Here is a 27,459-nt window from a genome sequence, read left to right as displayed (position 1 = left end):
TACCCTCCTTTGGTAGGAATCACCTCATATCCCAAAAATTGGGTAGGAATCACACTATAGTAGAATCCTGATGGTAGGAATCACAGTATAGTAGCACTGATTCTATAATTTCATATTTCTTTATTTCAGGCTGGCTTAGACGACACTTAGCTGGAGGGTATTCGTCGGGTGAATTCCATAAGCTCCGGCGGATCCAGACTTCAATTCTTGGAGGAATTGTCTGCTCCCAGAGAAGGAAGCAGGTCAGGCAGTGAATCAGTGGGTGCCAGCATCAAGTCCTTTGGACATGGGTCTCCGGGATCTACTTCCAACAACCAAGATATTTGGTGTTCAAGATTTTGCGCTGAAGCTTGCTCCGCCAACCATTGCTTTTGAAGGTTTTGAAGAGTGAGATTCTGAGATCTGGCCTTTGACAATACTTAGGATTCAGGTATTGTGAGACTCGGCTAACGCAAAACACTTGCAGCACGTAAGGATTGACTTCCAACAACCGAGATATTTGGCGTTTGCAAAACATTTGCAGTACGTAACCGTTTTGCCTTCTGTGATGAGAGCCAATACGATACAAATCAACTGCACTTAAGGGAGCTTTTGATAATTCATAAATATTATTATAAATACCAATGTATTTCCTCCTAATTTTGGGGGGTAGATGACATAACAAAAAGAACAAAAGGGGACTTTTCTTCTCTTCATTCCTCCCAGCCTTTAAACACAGAAAATGAAGCATGGCCACTAAGGCGACCGGAGGAATCAGTAGGGCCTATCGGAACTGCGTCACGTTCATAAATGCCTTTACGAAACCTCTATGATGTGCAACGTGCAGCTATTTCACGAGTGGATGCATTCTTACCAGATAAGTCACGAATCGTGCGACATCAAACTTACATACTTTGTAAAAGGGGGGTACTTTTTTTATTGGACATAAAAAGATAAAGACGCCTTCTAAAAAGGTACTTTGTTAATTCTTTTGATTAAGTAAAGCTCAGAATATTTACCGAGAGGTTGTATCTTCTTTTTTTTTTATAAACTGGAATTGTTACAATCATACCAGCTTTTAATTTTTATGTCATTGTTAATTTTTTTTTTTAGATGCCATCCACTGGAGCAGAAAAAATATCGTACTTCATTATGCTGAATAGATTGATTTTATTCAGGTTAAGATACTAAATATGTCACTTTATTCTGTGGAACTGACATTTTCTCTTCCAGTGACGTGGTACTGTATCCAACTTACCTAATCAAAGAATCGTGAACACTTAAGCTCTGGTCACATAAACCTCTACGTCTTATATGGTCACAAACTAGTCATTCCATATAAAACATGATACAGGATTATCACACAAGTTATATAATCTAATTTTGTATTATAAGAATATATTTAAGATCACTTAAATAATTGTAAAGACATCTCTATTTTGATTATAAAGCCAAAGATGTGTGCGCATTGTACGGATTTGTAAGTGTCTTTTGTTATCGTTATTCTGTTGTACAGCGATTGTTTCAATAAAAACACTTTTTTATTAATGTCTTTCATTTTATCAGTATGTCACCATAGATTAGGGAATTATATAGTAAGGTTAAGTTGTCTGATTTCAGTTCCAGTTCCATCAGAATAGATGCTCACCAGAACATCAGCCAAGCAAGCCCATCCCCCCACTGTGCTGCCCTACCACATCTGTGGCCTCCGCCAGCAAACAGCTTAAACTCACGGTAGCGCGTGGAGATCGATCTGCTGCCATGCGAATGCCAGGCAGACATGTTGCCACTGTACTAGACAATTTTTACTTTTAAACAAGTGTAAAACTCTAGTGCCTTTTTTGTATGGATGGTATAAGAAAATTTTTCCAGGTCCCGAGTGGTTTCCCGTTTAGTGTACAGTATACTGAAGTGGGGCAGCCAGCGCCCCTAGACTCCAGCTCTGGACTCCCTCCCGTCCAGTCTTCTCCCGAGTGTTCTTTCTGCATTCGTCTCGCTGCCAGTAGTCCGTCTTCTGTGTTCCCTGTGCCGATCCAACATGGTTATCATCCTTTATATCAAATTGAAGAATCATTCTCAACCTCTTACAGACTTTTGTAGTCTTTTTATACAAGCTGCCAACACAAGAGCCCCTTCAGGGAAAATAGCCTAGTGAGGAAAGGAAATAAACTACAAGAGAAGTTTAAGAACAATAACATTATTAAATTAAATCATTTATATATATATCCTTCATTTTATTGATGTTTTGCTGTTTCTAATGTCACATGTTTATGCTGCTGATGTCCTTTCTCAATTCTTCTTGCTAATGCTATTCGTGATGTTATTTTCATCTTCAAGAATCTCCCGCGGTCCATTTTGTCCTTTTTTTTTTATTCATTACTTCTTCCTGGGCTGCTTTCCCTGTTGGGGCCTATGGGCTCGTAGCATTCTGCTTTTCCTACTAGAGTTGTAGCTTGGCTAATATGATAATAAAGGAAGGCATCTATTTACTACTGCTGAGGTTAAAAGTAGGTGAAGCCCTAACTTGGGAACTATCTCATATAAATCCAAGCATTTTTTGTTGTACATTTGAGTCTCTCCTCTTAAAACCACCGTCCATGGATGATAACTTCAGTGGAAGGTGGGTCCGTTCTATGCTCGTCATCATCTCCTCCTACGCCTATTGACGCAAAGTGGCTTGATTAGATTCCGCCATTCATCTCTATTTCGAGCTTTTAAATCGATACTTCTTCATTCATCATCTCCTACTTCAGGCTTCATAGCGCTCAGCCTTGTAGGCCTGTGTCTTCCAACTCTTCTGGTGCCTTGTGGAGCCTGTCTTTAATCTAAATATTTTTTTGTGTCCACTGCACAGGAGAATTAACTGCATCTCGTCGTCGGCGCCCACTCGTGTCCGAGTATTGGGTTCTGTCGTTAGCCATCAGCCTCCTATCTGTGGGGTGGGTGCTTATGCCTGATGTGGCTGTTAAGTCCTAGTCTGTGGTGGAAGAGTCGCGGACAGTGTTCACAAGGGAGGGTAGGTGGTGGGCGGGGCTGTTCTAATCGCTCTCTCCTTCTTCTCCTCCTAGCCTCCTCATTTTGTCTCCTCCTCTCCTCGAAGCCCACGGTGCCATGGTGTACTGTACTCCTCCAGGTTTTCCTGTCCCTGGCTGTTTCTTCCCATGAGGAAGGATCGATGTCAGTTAGAGCCAGGGTGCGCTTTAGTTGATCTTTATAGCGCATTTTCGGGGCTCCTCGTGGTCTGGTGCCCTGGGTCAGTTCTCCGTAGAATATTTTCTTTGGGAGCCTAGATGGATCCATCCTATGCACGTGTCCTATCCAGCGGAGGCGGTGGTGGATGATGGTGGCCTCCACGCTGGTCAGCGAGGCACGTTCTAAGACTTCAATGTTGGTGGTGTGGCTCTCCCAGGGGATTTTCAAGATCTGCCTCAGTTTCATTTGTTGGAAGCGTTCTAGGTTTTTAAGATCGTTTCTATATAGCGTCCATGTTTCACATGCATACAGGAGCGTGGAGAGGACTACTGCCCTGAACACCATTATTTTGGTGGTCATTGTCAGTGCGTGGTTGTTAAATACGCGGCAGTTGAGTCGGCCAAAGGCGGAGTGGGCTGCCCTGATCCTGTTCTCCACGTCCTTTTTGCTTGTGGGAGCTGATGTTAGGATGCTCCCTAGGTAGGAGAACTGGTCCACCTGTTCTAACGGTTGGTCATTCACTGTGGTATTGAAGTTGGGGAGCATCAGTCCTGGTGGATGTTGGACGAGGGTCTTGGTTTTGTCTGAGTTGACTTGCATCCCAAAACGTTCGTAAGCAGAGTTGTATGCATCAGCTAACGACTGCAGGTCCTCTGCCGTCTGACCTGGGGTGGCATTGTCGTCAGCATACTGCAGTTCTCGCACTGCACACAAGGTGGTCTTGGTTCTGGCGCGGAGTCTAGCGAGGTTGAAAGCGCCTCCATCCATGCGGAAACGTAGTTCGACTGAGGGTGTGTCTGGGGGAATCTCGTTGAGCATTGCTGCGGTGTATAGCGAGAAACACGTCGGGGCCAGAACACAGCCCTGCTTCAGGCCGCCGTTGATGGGGAATGGGTCTGAAAGAGAGTTCTGGTGGCAGACTCTCCCAACCATTCCGTCATGGAGGGCACGCACCAGCTTGACAAAATCGGGTGGGCAGCCATATCTTTTGAGGACAGCCCACATGGCAGGTCGAGGTACTTTGTCGAAGGCCTTTTTCAAATCCCAGATGAACATTATGGGCTGTTGTTGTTCGAGGCTCTTGTCTTGTAGTTGTCGCGCACAGAAGATCATGTCTATGGTCCCGCGGGATGGTCGAAAGCCGCACTGGGACTCTGGCAGGACGTCTTCTGCGAGAATAAGGAGGCGGTCAAGGAGAATAAGAGCGAAAATCTTACTCGCGATGCTTAGTAGTGATATTCCCCGGTAGTTGTTACAGTTCTCCCTGTCTCCCTTCTTGAAGATGGTAGTGATGTTTGCATCGCGAAAGTCACTGGGGGGGTCTTGGTCTCCCATATTTCGGAAGTCACTGGGGGGGGTCTTGGTCTCCCATATTTTCAGTATAAGGAGCATCAAACGGTTCCTCAAGCCGGGGCCACCGTGAGTGAGGAGCTCCAACGGGATGTTGTCTGGCCCTGGGGCTTTGCCGGGCTTCATGCGCTGCAGGGCCTTGTTGAAGTCATGGATGGAGGGTGGTAGTGCCATCCAGTGACGGACGGGATGCTGTGGGGTCATTCGCAGGAGATCGTCTGGGGTGTCTGCTTGGTCATTGAGGAGGTTCTCAAAGTGAGACCTCCACCTGGCCAGGATGCCCTCGCTGTCGGTGATGGTCGTGGCCCCATCCGCGTCCTTCAGGCTGCCCACTGATGACCGTGTGGGACCGAATATTTCTTTTGTTGCTGCATAGAAGCTGCGCAGGTCACGTTGGTCAGCGAAACTGTATTTCTGCAGCTTTTCTTTGCCACCAGGTGTTCTGGGCTTCACGGATACCTCTTTGGCAACCAGCTTCAGCCACCTTGTGAGCACATTTGTTAGCTGCTGTTGGTTGGTTTTCCAAAGTCAGGCGTGCTTGTCGTTTGGTTTCAATGAGAAGAGAGATGGGAACTGCATCTACATGTCTACTAACATGGCTATCGTGTTGGCCGGGTGTGGGGGGAGTGAAGTTTGGGATGCATGGGTAAATGTTGTGGACCCATCCATATTCATTTGCATATCTAATTTGTTTCCTTTAATGCCATCTAGAACTGCACTGAGAAAGTGTCATTCAAAGGGAAATGTGAGAAAAATAACCTTACTGAAGCTTAGCCTTGAGGAAACAGCCAGAAAAAGAGAGATGATTTAAATTTGAAAAGTTTTCACAAGCAGCACCAATCTGTTTTAGAGTTCTAAGAATATTTAACTACTCTCTCCTTCACTTCACCCTGTCCCATTCCCCTACCACCCGTAACTGTGTTTACCTCTCCTCCTCTGTCCAATTATCCCACTCCCATCCTTTCATAAACCTCTTCTTCCTCCCACCATGTTCCTTAATGTCCCTCTCACACCCTATAATTCTCCATCCTTATCCCACCCATCGACTCTCCTCTTCCCCTTGTACACCAACCTTCCCGGCTTCCCTACTGAGTAACAACACCAAGTTCTGATTTATACCAACCAACCATTTTAAATCAACAAGTCAAAACACTCCATTTCAATTCTGCCAATTGCAGTTTGCAGCGTGTGAGTTCGTGATTCGTCTCATGTCGACTCTTGTTGCCAAATGTATGAGGAATCTAATGACTCTTCTCATAGTTGGATTAATTATCTTAGTCACAAAACTAGGGATGGGGTTTAAAGGTTTAAAGGACACTTACGAATAGCAGAGGCAAGGACACCAGCCACCTGATGTGAAATTTACAATTTTTGGTAACTAATATTATACTTAAATTTATCATGGTTATACATGTACACTGGCATTTTCATTGCTTAATACGCATCAACTTCAGTGATAGTTTGTCTAAGATTTGTTTTTTTTTTATATTCAGAACAGGTTCTAAGCTTTTGAAAAGCAAAAAACAAACCTTTGATTTTTACAAAAAAAAAAAAAAAAAAAAAATCTGTGACAATGATACTAAGAAAAGTATATTGTACATGTTGTCCCTACAGTATAGGTCAAGACAACATACAATTTGTGTAGGTAATACTTATTGAGTAGGTAATAGTTAAAAAACCTCAGCAAAAATTCTAAGGAACAATTTTGATAATTAATTTGTCTGTTCTGGATTAAAAAATCAGGCTGTACCACTTGATTTAAAGGTTTAAAAGCCACTCATAAATAACAAAGCCAAGGGACAGTGACATTGCCCTATCAAGCAGGATAATGCCCTAGAAACTGACCATATATATGTATGATCAGCACCCATACCCCCTCTCCACCCATGCTAGGACCAAGGAGGGACAGATAGTAGCTGCTTATGACTCAGCAGATAGACCTATAGGACCCCCCAAAACCCCCCATCCTTAGCTCACATAGATGATGAGATTGCAGTGACCAAAGAAACTAACGAGTTTGAGCAGGACTCTAACCCCAGTCTGGCATTCATCAGTCAGGGACGTTACCACATCGGCCATCACAACCCTAAACTTGCATTTAAGAGCTAAGGTTAAACCACACTAATTGAGGGGGAGTGTGAAGCCTGATTTAAATATATCTAATATCTCTGTAAGGACATTGAGACGTGTAGAACATAGAAGTAGCCAATCTACATTTAACAACCATGAGTAGTGTAGGACGACATGAAACCTCAATTGGTTCATTAAAATTAAACCATATTTTTACTACACAGATCAGTTGGTAATTCATCTAAGGTACTAACCGAAATAAGGGTCCTAGTGTGACCCCTTGGACTATACTCTAAGACATAAAAATACAATCTGTGATAGCTAAACATGGGCTTAGGGCAGGATCCCATTATAGGTCGTATGACACCAAGGGAGAATTTTGGACAGATATGAGAAAATATTCATAACGGCATATTAAAACAAGCCAGGACAATAATCAAAATCACAAACGTCAATATTAATCGAATTTCAATAATCGAGTTCCATAGAAAAAGAAGGAGAATTGAGTTTGATAGAAGAAGAAGAGTAGAGGAGGGTAGGAGGTTTGTTTACATAGCCCCAGGTCATCTTGTAGTAGTTGTAAAGGCTGACATTTCCTCAGGTAATAAATGCTTTCATGTGAGTGACGTCATCCAACAGATGCCCATTCGTAAACACAATCACAGTATCACTTCGTACGTCAGTGTTGCCAAGGCCTTCGAAGGAATAGGTCGTTTCCCATTATAGCAGAAGTGCATCGATATAATAGCCAGTTTAAGACTGACGGATTCTGTGCGAATGCTTTATCAATTTTGTGTTCTTTTTCTTCGAAATCAACAAGAGGATGGATCTAAAAGAACATTATTGCTAATGTGATAAAGTTGATGTTAATGAATACTATACAGACGAGACAAACTGATAACAAAAGAAAATATATAGAAAAAGTACAAATACAGCTTGCTAAGAAATGAAGAAAACTGTGGAGATGAAAGGTAAGCAGTTGTGTTACACACACACACACACATATATATATATATATATATATATATATATATATATATATATATATATATATATATATATATATATATATATATATGTGTGTGTATATATATATATATATATATATATATATATATATATATATATATATATATATATATATATATATACATATATATATATATATATATATATATATATATATATATATATATATATATATATATATATATATATATATATATAATCAGTACTGAGTCATTCACTATATTTAAAATCAACTTCTATTTACATGTGCTATTTAACTCCCAAGACACCAATGACCTTCATTGTCATCCATTGAGTCCTTTGAAGGATTTCCTCTCCTACTTATGGGGATTACTGAATCCTATCCCTGATGTCATCCATTCTTTCCACATGTCTACACCACCTCGACATTCTCTAATCTATCCCTTCACCTTCGCTCGTAATTTTTACCATTTCTTGTATGACTCACCGCATTTCGCCTCTCGTCTTATATTATGCTTTGCTTCACAAGCTGCGGCTTTATTTTCTTCTTTTTCAATATTTTAATTTTATTTTCAAATGAAAGAGTTGGTTCAGCATTCCTTTTATTCATTCCAACATTCATTTTTACGTATAACTCTAGTTTCTTACCAAACCTTGGCGCACACGCATGCTACCTACATTTCCCCTCTACTACTCTTTCTCTTATCTTCTCTTTCATCTTAATATCCCTCAATACTGTATATTTACTCCCAGATATACTTATATGAATCATCCACTTCCATTCTTCCACCCGTCATACTAACATTACTCGTACCCATCAATCTATCCTCCTCGTATTGATCCACCATCATTCCCTAGCGCTTGTTCATACTCGCAAATGCCTCTAGAAAACACTTTCAAATTCTTTTACCAGTTCCTTCAGCTTCTCTTCCAATGCCCCAAATCTTCCCAGTGTCGTTTACAACCATAAATAATTCCATATTCAATTCACAGTTTAGTTTCTCATTCCAGTACTTTCCATCTAGTGTCCTACTCCCAACACATTGCACAAATCCACCCATGAGGATTATGGACTGTGGAGCACACTTTATTTAACTCATATGAATTAATTATTACACTAAATAACTTCCGGTAGGCCCTGCTGCTTCCTCCGGTGCCTTAGATGACCGCGGAGGTAGCAGCAGTAGGGGATTCAGCATTATGAAGCTTCATCTGTGGTGGATAATGTGGGAGGTTGGGCTGTGGCACCCTAGCAGTACCAGCTGAACTCGGCTGAGTCCCTGGTTAGGCTGGAGGAACGTAGAGAGTAGAGGTCCCCTTTTTGTTTTGTTTCTTTGTTGATGTCTGCTACCCCCCAAAATTGGGGGAAGTGCCTTTGGTATATGGATGGATGGACTAAATAACTTATCATATCTATACTATACTTTCTGAGAACCTATAATGCCTCTCTATATATTCTATCTTAAGCCCTACTCAGGTCAATTTATTTTCTCCCTTAACATTCAAACTTTTCATACAATTAACATGTATGTTTCCCTATTCAGTCCTACTTTCTAAATCATAATGATACTTTTCTCACCATTGCTTATATAGACAATGTAATAATGGTCTCACACACCCATTCTTGTGATGTGTGACTTGGCTAATATATATCTATATGTAATCTTAATGATGACTTTACTTCAACGATTGCCTTTTTTGGTCCCATACAGCAGGGAACCCTAGTCTATATGTGACTTTCACATTCATTTTATGGTATACATTCCAAGGCATTCAGCATTTCACACTACATATAGTCCACATTATCAAAGCACTTAGAGAACAAGAAAGAAAGTCTACAGTTTCCTCTTGAAAGTCTTAATATCTTTAGTCTTTCGAATGTCTAGTGTGAGCTTATTTTGTAGTCTAGGGGTCGCATATTTAAAGGCTCTAGAGCCTAGAGTAGACATATATCTGTTCCAATAGTTTGAAGCTATCTGTAACTATTCTCACGTCAACACGATTTGTTGGCTGCACAATATGTAGCAATTCTCTAGGATATTTTGAACGGCTGGTTCTGATAACTTGGTGGGGTATTGTACATATTTCAAACTCAATTATATCTATAATAGGCAGTCACTGTAAATCAATTAGTGTAGGAGTGATCCTTTCTTGGGGTGGGACACTGTTTATCAGTCTTGCTCCTCTATTATATTTTGTAATTTCTTAAGTTGCTATTTGGCTTCTTAGAATTACTTATATGTGTTGATGAATTTTCTCTGATAAGGCAATAGTATGGCATTTTTAATCATTGCCATTATTATTAGTAATAACCAGTAATAATAATAATAATAATAATAATAATAGTAGTAGTAGTAGTAGGACGTATAGAAGTCATATTTTACATAGCATTTTACATAAATTGCTATGGAAAAATATCTTCAAATAGGTCTTGCCTATAAAGTTTAGTTATAAGGTAAATATATTTTTACCTGATATCTTCCAAATATATGTATATATGTAATAATTTCTAATCTAATCTATTATTTTATCACTCTTCTCCTGAAAGAAGAAATATCGCTATATCCATTATTGTTTGGTAGTTACAGTGTTGCAAACTCTGAGGAATGACGTTGAATATGACTCCAGATACAGTTATAATTGGTACTTTTCGCTAAATACAGTCGAAATACAGCGATATTTCTCGTTTGTATTATTATAAAACTCAAAGCCAACGCAGTTATTTCATGTATTTGGTGGCTTGAAATTTTAATGATAAAGATAATGATAACAAATGTACAACCTACTCAACTAATATATATTTGTACAGCTTGAATTAACAGAAAAACTAAAGACAAAGTTAGATTTATCGAAGTCTATCCGAATACGTTTTCTTTTTAGACAACCCATTTTCTTTAACGTTACGTACACCAAAACAGAGTGAAATCTCAAAAAAATAGTATTTTTTGTTTCGATTATGGTTTAATCTATTGTAAGTTACATTAAAGTTTTATTGTTGCATTTTAGTAGCATAATAAAGGTACCGTATTGGTATTTTTGTCTTAGTAATATTAGATTTTGTACTTTTATTGGGTGATTACCCTTACCAAATAGGCTACGTCTTTCCTTGATTATATGGCTGTCCCGTAACCCGTAGATTATCTATAGATATTTTGGTAATTATTGGTACATTAATTTTAAAGTTTTATTTAAATATCTAAGCCCAATTGTCTAAATTGAGACTGTCTAAAATTTATCTGTCAATTTATGATTATCTGAGTAGGCCACGATTTACCCCCTGAGGAAAGCATGGTGGTCTAAGACAGTTTTATTAGAATTATTTTAATTGTTAACATTAAATTAAGAGCTACACTCATATGGAATGAAACTATCAAGTTACACATGAATTGCTTAATATATTAATAGCTCTAAATGGAATAATTTTAAGCTTTGTTTGGTAAAATTATAATGAACACGGAACCATATATTCAGTAGAAAAAAACACTTTTTACCACAGTTAATATTGTGCTTACATCCAATTTGACCTTTAATTCCACTGCAATTAAACAAAAAAATGATTAATTAACACTTTTGAGGTTTGGAAAAGGCCACAGAACCCAATATACCAACCTAACCTAACTTGTAGTTCCCAGGTCACAGACCTAGTTTGTGGGGCAAGACGACTGGACCCCCTTTCCTAGGTCACAAACTTGCCTAGGTCACAGACCTAGCCATGGGGTAATGCCCCTGGATCCCCTTACCTAGGTCACAATGTATTTACAAACGTATGAGCAGGATCAGATAGACGTGGCCCCATTACTGTAGGACATATTAGGGTATGTGCTCTTTGCTCACCCCAAGAGAGATTAGCTCACCAAAGGTTCAGCTGGTTTCCACAAGGCACCAGAGGAGTTGAAAGACCCAAGCCTACATGGGTGAGGATTATGAAGTGTGAAGTAGATGATGATAAATGGTGAAGTATTGAATAAAAGGGCCAAGATAGAGACGACTGGTGAAATCTAACCGAGGCCCTTTGCGTCAATAGGCGTGGGAGGAGATGATGGTGATGATATCTTATTAACTATTTACTTGTGACAGAAATAATATAGGCATTTCCAAAGAAAATGGGAGATTTTCTATATAAAACCGCATTCCTTTACTAAGAAAGCTTTTTTGTTTTTTTTCTGTAATAATACCCAGGTTTTTGTGCCTTGTGAAGCTTTCCTTGTATTTGTGGTCGTTATTCACCTTTACAGTATAGTTACTATACCAAAATCATACACCCTAACTAATTATGTATCATTTTGTACAGGATATGCATATATAGATAAAAGTGTATAGTAATTACTGTATCTGAGTATAGTCTATACCTAATGTCTACAGCATTAGACTTGATTGCCTCATAGAATTTGTTGACTACAATTCTAATCGAGTACGTTGATGATGCTAAACAGGTTTGGCAATAAGTATTTAATTTCTATAATCTCTTGAGGTATGGCTAAATATGTCATATGACATAACTGGATGTGACCTAACCTAAGATGTGACTCTTTTTATTAATAGCTAGACTTGCCCCTATTTTAGCAGGTTACTTATTCAGATTTTGAGTATTACCTGAATAGTAATCCATCTGTCATTGACAAAAAAGTTAACACATCACAGAAGCCTTTGAAATTCAAAAGTTCACACTTGCAACGAATATTATGTTGAACAGGCTGACATGTCTCTTCATAGTTTACATATGAAAGATGGGTTTCAATGTTGTTAATGCCCTTGAAATATTTTATTCTGATTGTTCATTACTTTTCTAATAGTTTCATTTCCGTATTTCCTTTCCTCGCTGGGCTATTTTATCTTGTTGGAGCCATTTGGCTTGTCGCTCGCTTGCGACAACGTCAACTCAAAAAAATGTATTTTTGAGTTATCCATATAGACATATTCATCTTCAAATGCTGATTTGTTTGGCAAAAGTGTCATAATTGTAGCTAAAATATGATCGCTAGAGGCATTAAATGTCCTAACGACATAACATAATATGAGAGTTAAAATGGCTCTCCTGAAAAATAGCTTTTTCAATATTAAACTTAGCCGGTGATTATATAAGCTGCAGCTCTGCTGCTCGACAGAAAACTCTACGTTCAAAATCCGCCAGCGATCGCTATGCAGGTAGGGGGTGTACATCAACAGCGCCATCTGTCGTGCAGGTACTCAGTACTCAATGTAAATACAGAACTCAATTTTCTCTCTGTCGTGCCACCGGCAAGACCTACTAATTCGCTGTTGCTAACTGGATTGGTTTTCACATCTTTTTGGTGAAGTACACATTTCTAGTTTTGAGCTTTCGCTTTGCAGGCTTTATCTTCAATACATCCTTGCATTCTTTTGTTGATATCGGATTATTTGTTGATGACTTTGGATAGCTTTTGAATTCCCCTTTGACTAATTCAAAATGGCTGACCCTTCTCAAGTCCCTAAATTCAGGAAGTGTAATGCTAGGGACTGTTCAAGGCGTCTTCCGAAGGCCTCTATCGATCCTCACACCGTTTGTTCCAATTGTCGGGATAAAACCTGTCAATTGGAAGATCGATGTGAGGAATGCGTTGGGCTTTCGGAATTCGATTTTATCGAATTCCAGAAATATACACGTAGGCTAGAGAGAGATAGAGTCAGGAGAAGTTCGTCTCGCTCCGTTGAATTTTCCTCTCCTCATGCCCCACAACCTATTCCTTCCCCTGTAGTGGTTGCTCCTGATCCCCCTTCTAGCACTCAAGAACCTTCGATGGCAGATATGATGCGTGCCATCCAAGCTCTGGGTGAGAGAGTCGAGTCCTTGGCTAGTGACCGTAACCAGCTCATGGCAGACGTCAAGGAGCTGAAGTGTAAGAGTGCAGTGGGTAGTGATAAAGTGAGTGATAGTGTTGTGGATAGTGTTGCGCTTGAGGGTTCGTCTGTTCGTGCCTGTCGTCCTCCCAGTCCGGGACCTCTTGCAAGCTCCCAAGCCCAGGGGAGAAGCAATGTCGTACGACCAAAGGGTTCGAGAGGCTTTAATCAGCGAACAGACGTTCCCTCCGTGGTTTCGGGCGTATCTACCCAAGATCGCCCCACCCACACAAAGACGAGAGAGCCCATTTATTCCTCGTCTGCGGAAGAGGTTTCTCGTAAGAAACCATGGACCAAGGTCTCGCGGCCTCTTAAGCGCAAGTCGGTCCCTTCCGCGCAAGTCCAACGGCCCAGTTGTAGCCACTGGGTCAGTTCGGACTCGCTGCAGTCTTCCGACTGCTCACCTCCTAAGAGATGCAAAGCGGTACCGCATCAGGCAGTCACACCGTCTGTTGCCGCACCTGCTCCTGTAGACCCTAAGTGGTCTTTGCTGCAGACCATGCAGTCTCAGTTAACGTCATTGATGCAGGACTTTCGTGCGGAGAAGGTTGACGTTGCACCAACCTCTAGCCTACAACCACCCACGGTTGTGCGTCCTGTGGACGCTGAGGCGACCTTCTGCCGCACTCCAGCTGAGAGAGTCCCGCCACCCATGCGTTCCAGTGTACCCTGCCAGCCGCATGTTGACGTTCAGCGACGCACGGAACCTTCCGTTGACGTTCGCGAGGTACAACAACAGTCTAAGTTGTTTTGTTTTGACGCGGTGCGTCAACCTCCGCAACCCAGTGTGGTTACCTCTGCTCGCCCACATCAGACTAGACAGTCTGGAGTAGACGCTATGCGTCCCCGCGCTGCTATGGTTGTTGCCAGTTCACAGACTGGGCAACAGTTCCATGACGTTGCGTCCGGTTCAGTCACGCGTGCACCCGTGCTGCCGGACTCAGCTGACCAGCCGATTCCTACTCCTTTGCCGCTTCCTCCTCAATTCTCAGATGATGGACTCTCTGATGATGACGACGCGGCACACATTGATGACCCACATACGGACCTTGACGAACCCAAGACCACGCAACCCTCTTTGGACTTTAGAAAAGTTCTTGCTCTGTTCAAAGAGATGTATCTGGACCAGTTTGTGTCTGCGGCTCCACGCTCCCCTCCGTCAGAGTTTGCTTCAGGTACGCAGTCATCCGCGCCTGCCTTTACGAAACTCGTCCTCGCCCGCTCGTCCAAGAGAGCTTTACGAGTTTTAGGAGATTGGATGCAGTCCAAAAAGAACCTAGGGAAGACAGCGTTTACGTTTCCCCCTGCGAAACTCTCTTCCAGATCGAGCGTCTGGTATGCCACGGGAGAAGTTCTCGGCTTGGGAGTTCCTGCCTCTGCCCAGGGCGACTTCTCAAGCCTGGTAGACTCTCCCCGCAGGCTAGCCATGAGACGCTCTAAGATATGCTGGTCTCCTACGGACCTAGACCATCTGTTGAAAGGAGTGTTTAGAGCCTTCGAGGTCTTTAACTTTTTGGACTGGTGTCTGGGAGCTTTGAGCAGGAAGATCTCCCTGTCTGACAAGGAATCTTCCTTGCTCATAATGTCCTGCATGGACAAGGCCATACGTGACGGATCTAGTGAGCTTGCGGCTTCGTTCGTATCCGGGGTCCTCAAGAAACGGGAGAACCTTTGCTCTTTCCTGTCAGCTGGAGTAACACCGTGTCAGAGATCAGAACTTCTTTTTGCTCCTCTCTCAAAGTGCCTTTTTCCAGAGGACTTGATTAAGGAGATTGCTGCCTCTTTGATTCAGAAGTACACCCATGACCTGGTTGCGTCCTCTGCCCGCAAAGCCACCCCTTTGCCTACCTTGTCAAGACCCTGGATGGACACTCCAGCGTCCAGATTCATTCCGCCCTTTCGTGGCAGAGCCTCCAGCAGAGGAGGTGCTCGTGCCGAAGGGAGACGTGGGAAGAAGAAAGGTACCAAGTCCTTTAAAGGCAGAGTCTGACTGCCTCCTTCTTCAGACAGCAGTGGGAGCCAGACTCAAGAACTTCTGGCAGACCTGGGAGATAAGAGGCGCAGATGCACAATCTTTGAAGCTGCTCAGAGAAGGGTACAAGATCCCGTTTGTACGCAAACCCCCTCTAGCAACGTGTCCCATCGATCTCTCTCCCAGGTACAGAGAGGAAGACAAGAGACGAGCTTTGAAGCAGGAGGTGTCTCTCTTACTAGAAAAGGGAGCGGTAGTCAAAGTCCGGGACCATCAATCCCCGGGCTTCTACAACCGTCTCTTCTTAGTGGTAAAGAAGACAGGAGGGTGGAGGCCGGTGCTAGACGTCAGTGCGCTGAATGTCTTTGTCACAAAGCAGACGTTCGCCATGGAGACCACAAAGTCCGTTCTAGCAGCGGTCAGAAAGGAAGACTGGATGGTCTCTTTAGACCTAAGGGACGCATACTTTCACGTCCCCATCCACCCAGACTCCCAACCTTTTCTGAGATTCGTTTACGAAAAGGTTGTCTACCAATTTAAAGCCCTGGGCTTTGGCCTAAGCACAGCTCCTCTTGTGTTTACGAGGCTGATGAGGAATATAGCCAAATTCCTTCATTTAGCGGACATCAGAGCCTCCCTCTATTTGGACGACTGGCTTCTAAGAGCCTCTTCCAGTCGTCGCTGTCTGGAGAATCTAAAGTGGACTCTAGATCTGATCAAGGAATTGGGTCTCCTGGTCAATATGGAAAAGTCTCAACTGGTCCCATCCCAAACTATTGTGTATTTAGGGATGGAGATTCACAGTCAAGCTTTTCGGGCTTTTCCGTCGGCCCCCAGAACAAGTCAAGCCCAGGTATGCATCCAGAACATGCTGAAGAAGGAACGATGTTCAGTCAGACAGTGGATGAGTCTGATAGGGACGCTATCATCCCTGAAACAGTTCGTTTCGTTAGGGAGACTACACCTCCGTCCCCTTCAATTTCACCTAGCTGTTTACTGGAAAAAGGACAAGACGCTAGAAGCGGTCTCGATCCCCATTTCCGAGAAGATGAAGTCGTCCCTGACTTGGTGGAAGGACAGTATCAGCCTCAGAGAGGGTCTGCCCCTGGCTGTTCAGACCCCCAACCACGTTCTCTTCTCGGACGCATCGGACACGGGCTGGGGTGCGACATTAGACGGTCGGGAATGCTCGGGAACTTGGAACTCGCATCAAAGAACGTTACATATCAACTGCAAGGAGCTACTGGCAGTTCATCTGGCCTTGAAAAGCTTCAAGTCCCTCCTTCAAGGCAAAGTGGTGGAGGTGAACTCGGACAACACCACGGCTTTGGCGTACATCTCCAAGCAAGGAGGGACCCATTCTATGACGTTGTACGAGATCGCAAGGGACCTCCTCACCTGGTCAAAAGATCTAAACCTTTCTCTAGTAACGAGGTTCATCCAAGGCAACTTGAATGTCATGGCAGATTGCCTCAGTCGGAAGGGACAAATCATTCCAACAGAATGGACCCTACACAAGGATGTGTGCAAGAGACTGTGGGCCACATGGGGCCAGCCTACCATAGATCTCTTCGCAACCTCGATGACCAAGAGGCTCCCAATATATTGCTCACCAATCCTGGACCCAGCAGCAGTTCATATAGATGCCTTTCTACTGGATTGGTCACATCTAGACCTATATGCATTCCCCCCGTTCAAGATTGTCAACAAGGTACTGCAGAAGTTCGCCTCTCACGAAGGGACAAGGTTGACGTTAGTTGCTCCCCTCTGGCCCGCGAGAGAATGGTTCACCGAGGTACTTCAATGGCTAGTGGACGTTCCCAGAACTCTTCCTCTAAGGGTGGACCTTCTACGTCAGCCACACGTAAAGAAGGTACACCAAGGCCTCCACGCTCTTCGTCTGACTGCCTTCAGACTATCGAAAGACTCTCTAGAGCTAGAGGCTTTTCGAAGGAGGCAGCCAGGGCGATTGCTAGAGCAAGGAGGACATCCACTCTTAGAGTCTACCAGTCGAAGTGGGAAGTCTTCCGAAACTGGTGCAAGTCAGTATCAGTATCCTCGACCAGTACCTCTGTAACCCAAATAGCTGACTTCCTATTATACCTGAGGAAAGAAAGATCTCTTTCAGCTCCCACTATCAAAGGTTACAGAAGCATGTTGGCATCAGTCTTCCGTCACAGAGGCTTAGATCTTTCCAACAACAAAGATCTACAGGACCTCCTTAAGTCTTTTGAGACCACGAAGGAGCGTCGTTTGGCTACACCTGGTTGGAATTTAGACGTGGTACTAAGATTCCTTATGTCAGAAAGGTTCGAGCCACTACAATCAGCCTCCTTTAAAGATCTCACTTTAAAGACTCTTTTCCTGGTTTGCTTGGCCACAGCTAAAAGAGTCAGTGAGATTCACGCCTTCAGCAGGAACATCGGATTTTCATCTGAAACGGCTACATGTTCTTTACAGCTTAGTTTTCTAGCCAAAAACGAGCTACCTTCTCGTCCTTGGCCGAAATCGTTCGATATTCCAAGCCTTTCAAATATGGTTGGAAATGAACTAGAAAGAGTCTTATGCCCTGTTAGAGCTCTTAAGTTCTATTTAAGACGAACTAAACCTTTACGAGGACAGTCAGAAGCTTTATGGTGTTCTATTAAGAAACCTTCTTTGCCTATGTCAAAGAATGCCTTATCCTATTATATCAGACTGTTGATACGAGAAGCTCATTCCCATCTGAGTGAGGAAGACCAAGCTTTGCTGAAGGTAAGGACACATGAAGTTAGAGCTGTCGCAACTTCAGTGGCCTTTAAACAAAATAGATCTCTGCAGAGTATAATGGACGCAACCTATTGGAGAAGCAAGTCAGTGTTCGCGTCTTTTTATCTTAAAGATGTCCAGTCTCTTTACGAGAACTGCTACACCCTGAGACCATTCGTAGCAGCGAGTGCAGTAGTGGGTGAGGGCTCAACCACTACATTCCCCTAATTCCATAACCTTTTTAATCTTTCTCTTGAAATGTTTTTTATTGTTGTTTTTGGGTTGTCCGGAAGGCTAAGAAGCCTTTCGCATCCTGGTTGATTTGGCGGGTGGTCAAATTTTTTTCTTGAGAAGCGCCTAGATTAGAGGTTTTGATGAGGTCCTGTAGTATGGGTTGCAACCCTTGATACTTCAGCTCCTAGGGGTCGCTCAGCATCCTAAGAGGATCGCGAGGCTCCGTAAGGAAGACGTACTTAAAAAGGCAGAGTAATTGTTCAAGTCGACTTCCTTACCAGGTACTTATTTATTTTATGTTTTTTATTTTGAATAACTGCTAAAATGAAATAAAAAATCCTTAGCTCATAATAATGTAAACATTTATTGCTGGTCTCTACCCACCCCCCTGGGTGTGAATCAGCTTATATAATCACCGGCTAAGTTTAATATTGAAAAATGTTATTTTTATAATAAAATAAATTTTTGAATATACTTACCCGGTGATTATATATTAAAGGACCCTCCCTTCCTCCCCAATAGAGACCCAGTGGACCGAGGAGAAAATTGAGTTCTGTGTTTACATTGAGTACTGAGTACCTGCACGACAGATGGCGCTGTTGATGTACACCCCCTACCTGCATAGCGATCGCTGGCGGATTTTGAACGTAGAGTTTTCTGTCGAGCAGCAGAGCTGCAGCTTATATAATCACCGGGTAAGTATATTCAAAAATTCATTTTATTATAAAAATAACATATTTTTGAGTTATGACGACGTCGCAAACGAGCGTTATAACATATCCTGCTTTTCCAACTAGGGTTGTAAATTAGCTAGTAATAATAATAATAGTAATAATAATAATAATAATAACAATAATAATAATAATAATAATATAAAGAAAACAGAGATTAAAACAGACAGTTGATGGTGCAGGGAATCCGTCTGTCCTCTTTGGTGGCCGAAAGTAAATTGAAGAGCTCCATGGCCTGTCAGTTAGGCCAGGTTTCCCCGCCACTCGGCAGTAACTGGGCCTTCCGCCACCTCATTAAATTTTTGACAACCGCCTGAAAACCTACACTGATTCAAGGACGAGAGCTTTAATTTGTGTAGGAACAAATAAGGATTAATGCAGCGTATGATTGTTCCGTTTTGGAATGATACCATAACGCACAACTCCAGTTAGGATAAATGATGCTCTACGAAGCGGAGTTGGAATGGCCGTTGATTTCATGAACTAGGTAGTTAATGACAGTTGGTGAGAGCAAGCAAATAGCCCCGCCCACTTTCCTGGCAAAGACACTTCACTTTTGCCGTTGGCTCCGGCAAGTACGGACGTACTGTTGCGTTCTATCCAGAGGCGGTTTGATCTTTTTCTTTATAGAATGAATGGTTGATTGTTGGCTTTGATTCAGTTGTGGAATTGAAGCAGGAATCTTGGGGAAAGGGTTAATGCTGCAAACGGTTTGTGGCATGACCGGCTATAGATCAATGCTTTTTTCGCTTCTTTAAGGGGACATGATTTTTCGCAATCATCCCCTTGTTCCAGTTGCAGATCAGGGCTTCCTGCTCAGTGGCAAGGAAGGAAATAATGGCTAAGTCTTTTCCATTCTTATCCTTAGCAAGAAGATGATGCCAAAAAGACTGTATAGCACTCTACAGTACTTTCTATATAGACATCTGTGGTTGCTGAAGCTTCAGGAGCAGGAATAATTCTGATCTGCATTGGCAAGTTTTTCAGGTTCGTTGGAGTGTGGAGTTCCTCCTGTGATTGCTGCACACTAACACTAGCTGGATTTTCTCCCGTAGCTGTGCAGACTGTCACCGACAAGCCTTGCTGTGGCAGTTAATAAAGTGGTGACCTCAATAAGACCAGGGGTGACACTAGTGCAGTGTTCCGTGTGTCAAAAAAGGCTGCAAAGAAGACTTCCATCCCTGTGGTGGCAGTACCGAAGCCAGTGAGAAGGTGTAAGAAGGCTCCGATGCTAATGAGGTCTGTGGGTTTTTCACTGGTGCTTGTCACCCCTCTGCTTGTAACAACTGTGCCAATAGGCATAGTTGTTACAAGTTGCTCTTGCGTATCTGTGCTGATCTGCCGTGTCTTCAACATCCCTGTATGTGTCACTGCTATTCCAGTCACCACTGTTCCTGTGCCTTTGACCCTGGGTCCCGTGGTTATGAGCGCATGTGATAGGGCCTACTGCCTCCTCTGTGACAGTGATCACTAGATTTGTTGTTCCTGCTGGAACAATCTGTTTGTAAGGTCCGAAGGGAAAGATAGAGTGAGAAGCAAGTTTGCTTCTCCTCTTCTATCTCCTCCTCTTCTGACAATTCTTCTATCGCCTTCTCTTTCAGGAGAGGTGGACAACTCCCATCTTGTCCATAGGCTGCCCGGGTGGCTGGCTTGATTATTCCAGTAACCATGCAGGCCGTAGATGCACGACCCCATGTGTACACTCTTTCCATTGGTTCTGAGAACTCTAGGACAAGATCCTGCCCCTGTACACTCTTGAGGCAATGAAGTTGCTATGTGCTAGTCTCTTCTGTTTCATTACCTCTTCAGGTTGACCTGTTGAAGAGTCTTAGATTAGAAGGCACTTCCTTTTCTCTTTCTGAGTTCGAGATCATGGAGTCTTCTGGCGTGATTTCCCTTCAAGCATTCGAGAGGCCAGACCAGGTGTTCTTTTTGCCCACTTTTCCTTGGAGAAACTCGATCTTCACAGGAGTCTCCGCCAGAAATCCCTTCACTGATGATTGGAACATCCTTGGTTTATCTCCAGGGATCCTCCAAGCCAACCTGTTTCAGTGGTACATGAGGTACGGGCAGATCTTACCTTATGGTGGTATGAAGTAAACTTCCACAGGGGAGTCCCTCTTGAATACCCCCAGAAGTGCGTCTGGGCTGCCTGGTCGTATCAGGTGTGTGGTCAGCAGAAAAAAAGTATAAGCACATCATTATTTGGAAGTGCTAGCAATGTTTTCTAGCACTGCAAATACTCCCAAGAATTTTTTTATGAGGCAGTCGGTAGTGTTGATGAGTGACAACACCGTAGCTCATGTCAACAAGCAGTGGGCATGGTGGCACTCCTTTGCAAGTTGACAAAGCAGATGCGTACCACACTCTTCAGCTGGCAATCAGATACATTCAAATCAAGAGGAATTTCCTTGCAGACTTGCTCAGTCTTCAGGGGCTAGTTGTAGGTTTGGAGTGGTCCTTACATCCTTGTGTAAGGAAAAGGCTTTTAGCCCTGTGAGTCTCACTGGGAATCTACCTGTTCACCTTATGGCTAAACAGGAAACTCTCAGTTTGTTCCGTAACCGAAATACAAACCACGCTATTTACAAAGGGTTACCTTTTAGCGTAGCTGAAATGGCGAGCCATTAGAATTTAACGAGGGTGTATTACCCCTGCGCTAGTTAGCGGGGGGGGGTAGGGGAGTGGTAGCTAGCTACCCCTCCTCCCCCTCACACACAGGTGAATACTCACTTTCACTTTTGGCTCGGACATGGACAGACGTCTCTGTCTTTGTCCTCGCTTGGCAGCCATTGTTTGTTTTGTCTTTACTTAATCACTTACTTTTCTTTTACTCAATATATATGTAAACATTTTCTTTTTTTGTCATGTTTATGTATATATTTGAGTATAGAAATCAGTAAGTTTCCTTTTCAGAGTTTGTGCTTGTGTGTGTAGTGTACGATATCTCCGTGGAGCCCTCGGCAGTTAGGCCACCATGGTGTAATTTCATGGGTCGCGATCGAGTTTGACTTCGGTCTTTCTCTCTCTCTCTCTTGAGGTCGTTCACCCTTTTACTACGTTACTTACTACGTCTTTGTAGCTTCCTTTCCGTGTTGGGGGGTTGCTACGCCGTACGTTTTGTCTCAATTAGTTTATGAATCTAATTGTATTTGTTGATTTTTCAGCTTTGTAGAACGATTCCTTTCGGGGTTTTCGTTCTTTCTTTAGTGTTCATTCATTTTTTAATTACATAATTACATAGTTACATAATTATAATTGTTATAAGTCTGTTTTGGTTACAGCTCTCCTTCCGTGAGTGTAAGTGGTTGTGAGGGCACGTGCCTGTTGTGTAATTCTTGTTCCTTTCCCTCGGGATTCCTCTTCGGAGCCTTCCCGGGGGAATGAATGTGTACTAATATTATTTGTTTTATTTTTTTACAGTTACCGATCTAGTTCGTTTCTGTAATATGGCAACGGTGTGAGCTGTCTGGTTGAGTCCTGGGGATTCGGCTGTTGCTGCCTCCCCCCTTGTTTTTTCGTCAGGGGCGTGTCTCCTTCTACTGGAAGTACTCCCGTGTCGACGGACTGCTCTCCAGTTCATTTTAGAACTCTCAGGAGGCTTGCCTCCTTGGGCGGGTAACTTTCCTTCCGAGGGAAGTTTTTCCTGTCCAGGCTTGAGTTTTTCCCCTTTTGGGGGGTTCTTCTCTTGCCTTTTTTTCGTGCGACTATGCTCTTGGTGCTGAGCGGTCGCACCTGCAGTTTCGCTCAAGGGGCTGGGCAACTGCAGGAGCTCCTCTTCGGAGGATTGCTCCTTTTAGGTCACTGGCTGACCAGTCTCTTCCACGAAGTGTTTCTCTTTCGTTCACGAGAGAGTACACTCATAGAGACTCCTCTTCGGAGGTTTCTTCTGTTGCGGTTGCTGTTGGCCTCCCTCGCCGTAGGCCCACCGTCTGCCTCGTCGTAAGGGCCTCTCATCTCCCTATAAGGGTGCTTGAGGCGCCTTTTTGGATCTCCGTTTGCAGCCTACAACTCCTTTTTCTCGATCTTCCGCCTTGGTGCAGATGGACAGCAGTCTGATCTCGTCTTCCGACGGGCAACGGTCTTCCCGACGGACAACGGTCTTCCCGACGGACAGCGGTCTTCCGACGGACATCAGTCTCCCGGCGGACAACGATCCCTTCGGGGCAAAGGGTTGCCCCCACGGGGGTTCTTCCCTTGCGTGTCAGGGTTTCCCTGCGCGCCCTTCTGCTGTGTTCTCTCCTGCTCCTGCTCAGTGTTAACACACAGGCGCTCTTCTGCTCATCAGCGCTCTCCTGTTCGTCAGCGCTTTCAAGATGATCATCCCTGCTGTTCCTGTTGGTTCCTGTTACGCGCCCTGTGCACCCACGTTCGCCCTCACGATCTAGAACTTCGGTTCAGGTCGGGGTCAAGGACCCTCAACTGCGGATGCTGATCGCCATCGCGCGACCCTCAACTGCGGATGCTGATCGCCATCGCGCGACCCTCAACTGCGGATGCTGATCGCCATCGCGCGACCCTCAACTGCGGATGCTGATCGCCATCGCGCGACCCTCAACTGCGGATGCTGATCGCCATCGCGGATGCTGCTCGCCATCGCGCGACCGCCCACCTGCGCATGCTGATCGCCATCGCGCGACCCTCAACTGCGGATGCTGATCGCCATCGCGCGACCCTCAACTGCGGATGCTGATCGCCATCACGCGACCCTCAACTGCGGATGCTGATCGCCATCGCGCGACCCTCAACTGCGGATGCTGATCACCATCGCGCGACCCTCAACTGCGGATGCTGATCGCCATCGCGGATGCTGATCGCCATCGCGGATGCTGATCGCCATCGCGGATGCTGCTCGCCATCGCGCGACCGCCCACCTGCGCATGCTGATCGCCATCGCGCGACCTTGGCATGCTGATCACCATCGCGCGACCCTGCGCATACTGATCACCAGGCGCATGCTGATCACCATCGCGCGACCCTGCGCATACTGATCACCAGGCGCATGCTGATCACCATCGCACGATCGCCCTCCTGCACATGCTGCTCGCGATCGCTCACCTTCGCATACTGCTCGCCAACGCACGATCGCTCACCTGCGCATGCTGCTCGACCATCGCGTCGGCATAACACAACGCGCCATCGCCAACCTGCGCGTTAGCGCTCACCAGCTAACCACCGATCGCTTGTTGATCCATATCGCCAGCGGTCTTCCTCGCCCACGTGGCAGCGCGTTTCCTCGCCATCGCGCTAACGCTTGCGTTCGCCGCCTCGGACTCGCTCTCATCCACCTGCCCACCCTCACGACCGCTCGCCTGCGCGCTCACACGCCCACGTGCCTGCACGTCTACGCTCATGCGCGTCCGCGCCCATGCTCTCCAATGTTCGCCCACGCGCGAACCAACGGTTTTTCCATCGCGCGGACGGATGGTGTTCCGTCGCGCGAACCTACAGTGTTTCTTCGCACAAACGTCGGCTTATTTCTTTCAGTATCCATTGCTCGTCTATGGGTTATCGCTCGTTTGCGTTGCCGCGCATGGGCGCTTCCACGTTCGCCCACGCGAAAATCTTTGAATTTCCGTCGCGCGAGCTCCAGGGCGATTGCGACCACGATTCCCAATGGGGTTTTTCGCAGCCTGGCGAGTTCTTCTGGAGCGTATTTCCAGAACACGGCCTCACCCCGTAAACGCAGAGCATGGCACTTGCAAGAATAGGAGAAACCTAAGGGAGATCTGAGCAACACTCCTCTTTCCTGAACCTGGGTTAGCCCTTCCCCGTCATTCCCTGGAAGGATTTTTGGCGGGGGGCCTTTCTGTTCGAGTTTTCTCCATCGGACAAGGGGTGACTTACCTCTTCCTCTGGGAGCTTACCAGGTTCTTTCCCTCCTCGGTTACGGCCCGAGGTTTGGTTCAAGGAAACTACAGGAAGATCAGGGGTACTTTCCTCCTCTCGAGCTCAGGCACATTGGCCTTTCGTCGTTAAGTATCTAACTTGCGGACAAGCTCGATGTTGTACCATCTGGACGCGCTGACTGAGGGCTTCCTTCGGGTGTCTCATCTGTGGAGGTCGACGACCTCAGACACCCTTCCATCCTTGAGAAGAGTTTGTTTGTGCCCAAGGACAGAAACTTAGACAGCTGCTGCGCGGAGGGAATCGACTTCCGGTTTCACTCCTCCAAGGCGCTTTCTTCCAGACTCTGCAGGGCTCCAGCGCCCTTTTCTTTCAACCACGTCGGCCTAAGTTATCGGCTACGGCAACTGGGACAAGGGGGGGCATAGTCCTAAAAGGAGTTCACGAACTCTAGGATTGCAGGTTTTTTCGCTGGAAGGATGCTTAAGGTTACTCATCTGAATGACAGCTTCCCGATGCCCATTCCCGCACAATCTCTGATTAGCCAAGGATATCGCGCCTGCCGTCTCTGTCAGCGAATTCAGTGTCTCTGAACCTCTATGCCATAGCATCAGCAGAGTTGCCCGGTTGGGCAGAATGATCCATACCTTAGGCGAAGGTCTTCCTTAGGATCATCGACGGCTTCACCCCCGGCCCCCTCAGTCGTTCCTTTCTTGTAAGGAAGGATCTGAGAGGGGATGTCCGTAGTCGACCTCTCAGCCCTGATCAAGTTTGTCGAACAAACTTCGGCCAGCGTAGACCAGCAGAATCGATCAGACTGGTAACGAGGCGACAGGACTCCTTAAACCCTGGATCGGAAGGACGGGTACTTTCAGTTTCTATTCCATCCATCTTCCAGGGTGCTCGTCGAATTCAGCCTAGACTGCAAGTATTCCTGCTTATGATGCAGTGTGGCTATCCCGCCGTGGCATAGCAGGTTTGTTTCCCCAGAGAACTCTCCCTGCCTTCCTCTTGGCCGCTCAGGTGCAGGCTTCCGCCTCCTCTGCTGTTTGGAGGGCTGGTCAACTCCGGTAGGCTCGGGTTCGACCTTCTTCAGCACCGGGACAAGCTTCCGGATGCTTACCATGAGTGTGGGCTCATGGTATTTTGCTTGGAGCCTTCTCTTCCTCTGCCTCAACATCTGGAGTATCTGGCCATGATATTGAGTCAATGGCCTTACCACGTTGGAAACCCCGCTTCTCGTCCGTCCAGCGAGGTTATGCAACGTCGGTACTTGGATGGGTGACCACCTGGTGACGCCAGATTCTGTTACCACATCCTCCGAGCCTTCCTTTCGGTTGACTGTGGCAAGACTGAGGAGAGTCGCAGTACCTGTTCTCAGTCAAGCAGAGCTTTCAGCCCTACCTTGGAACGTTTCCTAGTTCTCCTTTCCTCATTGACCCGTCTATAGTCCGAACGGTCGCCTCAGGATAAGTTCCATGTGGGGCGATCCAAGTTCCGGTGGCTTCAGGCAATGTTTAACCGGACTCCCTGGCCCTATGGGACCAGCGGAACTATTAGACCTGCAATGGGTGTTGACCTATGGAGCCTCTTGATGGTAGTGGATATTCTCGTCCTTTCCCCACATTCTTGATGCGGTTCTCGGACTCGTCAAAGGAAAGGGGGGGCATGTTCCGGTCCAGGCCTATGGTCAAGACCTGAAGGACCTCTCCATCATTCAGGCAGGCTTAGGGGCCTTAGTCTGGCCCCTCTACAGATCCTACAGCTCCTGCCGAGTCGCCCAGTGCCCGTCGACTTCATGATTCTGGCGTATTCTAACCAGCAGGGGACGCATTTTCACACCTTCACATCTTGCAGTAGAGATACCGGGATGATTGAGATTCTCTCAATACCACCATCGGCTCTCTCGTTCCAGGCAGGGGAATGTTCTCTCAGACTATCCGAGCAGAGCCTCGTAGAGAGAGTGTACCTGGGGGTCTTTGACCTTGGGTAATCAGCAAGTGCTGGTCTGGGGGACCTGATCGGGACAGCTTGGAACCTCAAGCTTCCGCTATTTTTCCCCCCAGTCTCAGACCCCGAGACTCTGGCAAGATGCATTCCGGTGATGGTGGGACAACTTCGACGCCTGCGTCTTCCCTCCTTTTTGTCTGTGGACAATGGGTCTCAACAAGACCAGGTTGTCTGTCAACCTTTCAATGGGAGAGCTCCACTGTGACTATGCGCAGAACGGTTTCTGGACCCTCTGCTTCCCCTGACGGAACTCCCGGGAGAGCTTCTCCCACGGCGCAAACTACTCAAGCATCCACACTGCGACATCTCTCCCAAACCGGGGCGTCGCTTCGGCTTCATGCCTGGAGACACTACGCTTCCTCCTCAAGAGGAGACAACCCGCTACAGTCGCGGTACGGAGGTCGCGTCATCTGCAATAGTCATCCACAGGGGTCTCCCAGGCAAAGTGAAGAGTCTAAGGTGGTTGGTGCCGTGGGA

General features: G+C 45.2%; 1 long non-coding RNA gene across 1 annotated transcript in view; it reads left to right on the top strand.

Annotated features, from left to right (window-relative positions):
* Positions 1-10,489: 10,489 nt before the first annotated feature.
* Positions 10,490-27,459, top strand: part of LOC137616941 (uncharacterized) — a 63,473-nt gene continuing 46,503 nt past the window's right edge. Inside the window, exon 1 of the long non-coding RNA XR_011039523.1 lies at positions 10,490-10,552. This is a non-coding gene — a long non-coding RNA (uncharacterized lncRNA). The remainder of the gene's footprint in view (positions 10,553-27,459) is intronic.

This window comes from Palaemon carinicauda, chromosome 23 (assembly GCF_036898095.1).
Source record: "Palaemon carinicauda isolate YSFRI2023 chromosome 23, ASM3689809v2, whole genome shotgun sequence".
Lineage (NCBI taxonomy): Eukaryota > Metazoa > Arthropoda > Malacostraca > Decapoda > Palaemonidae > Palaemon > Palaemon carinicauda.
This window is presented reverse-complemented; position numbering and strand designations above follow the sequence as displayed.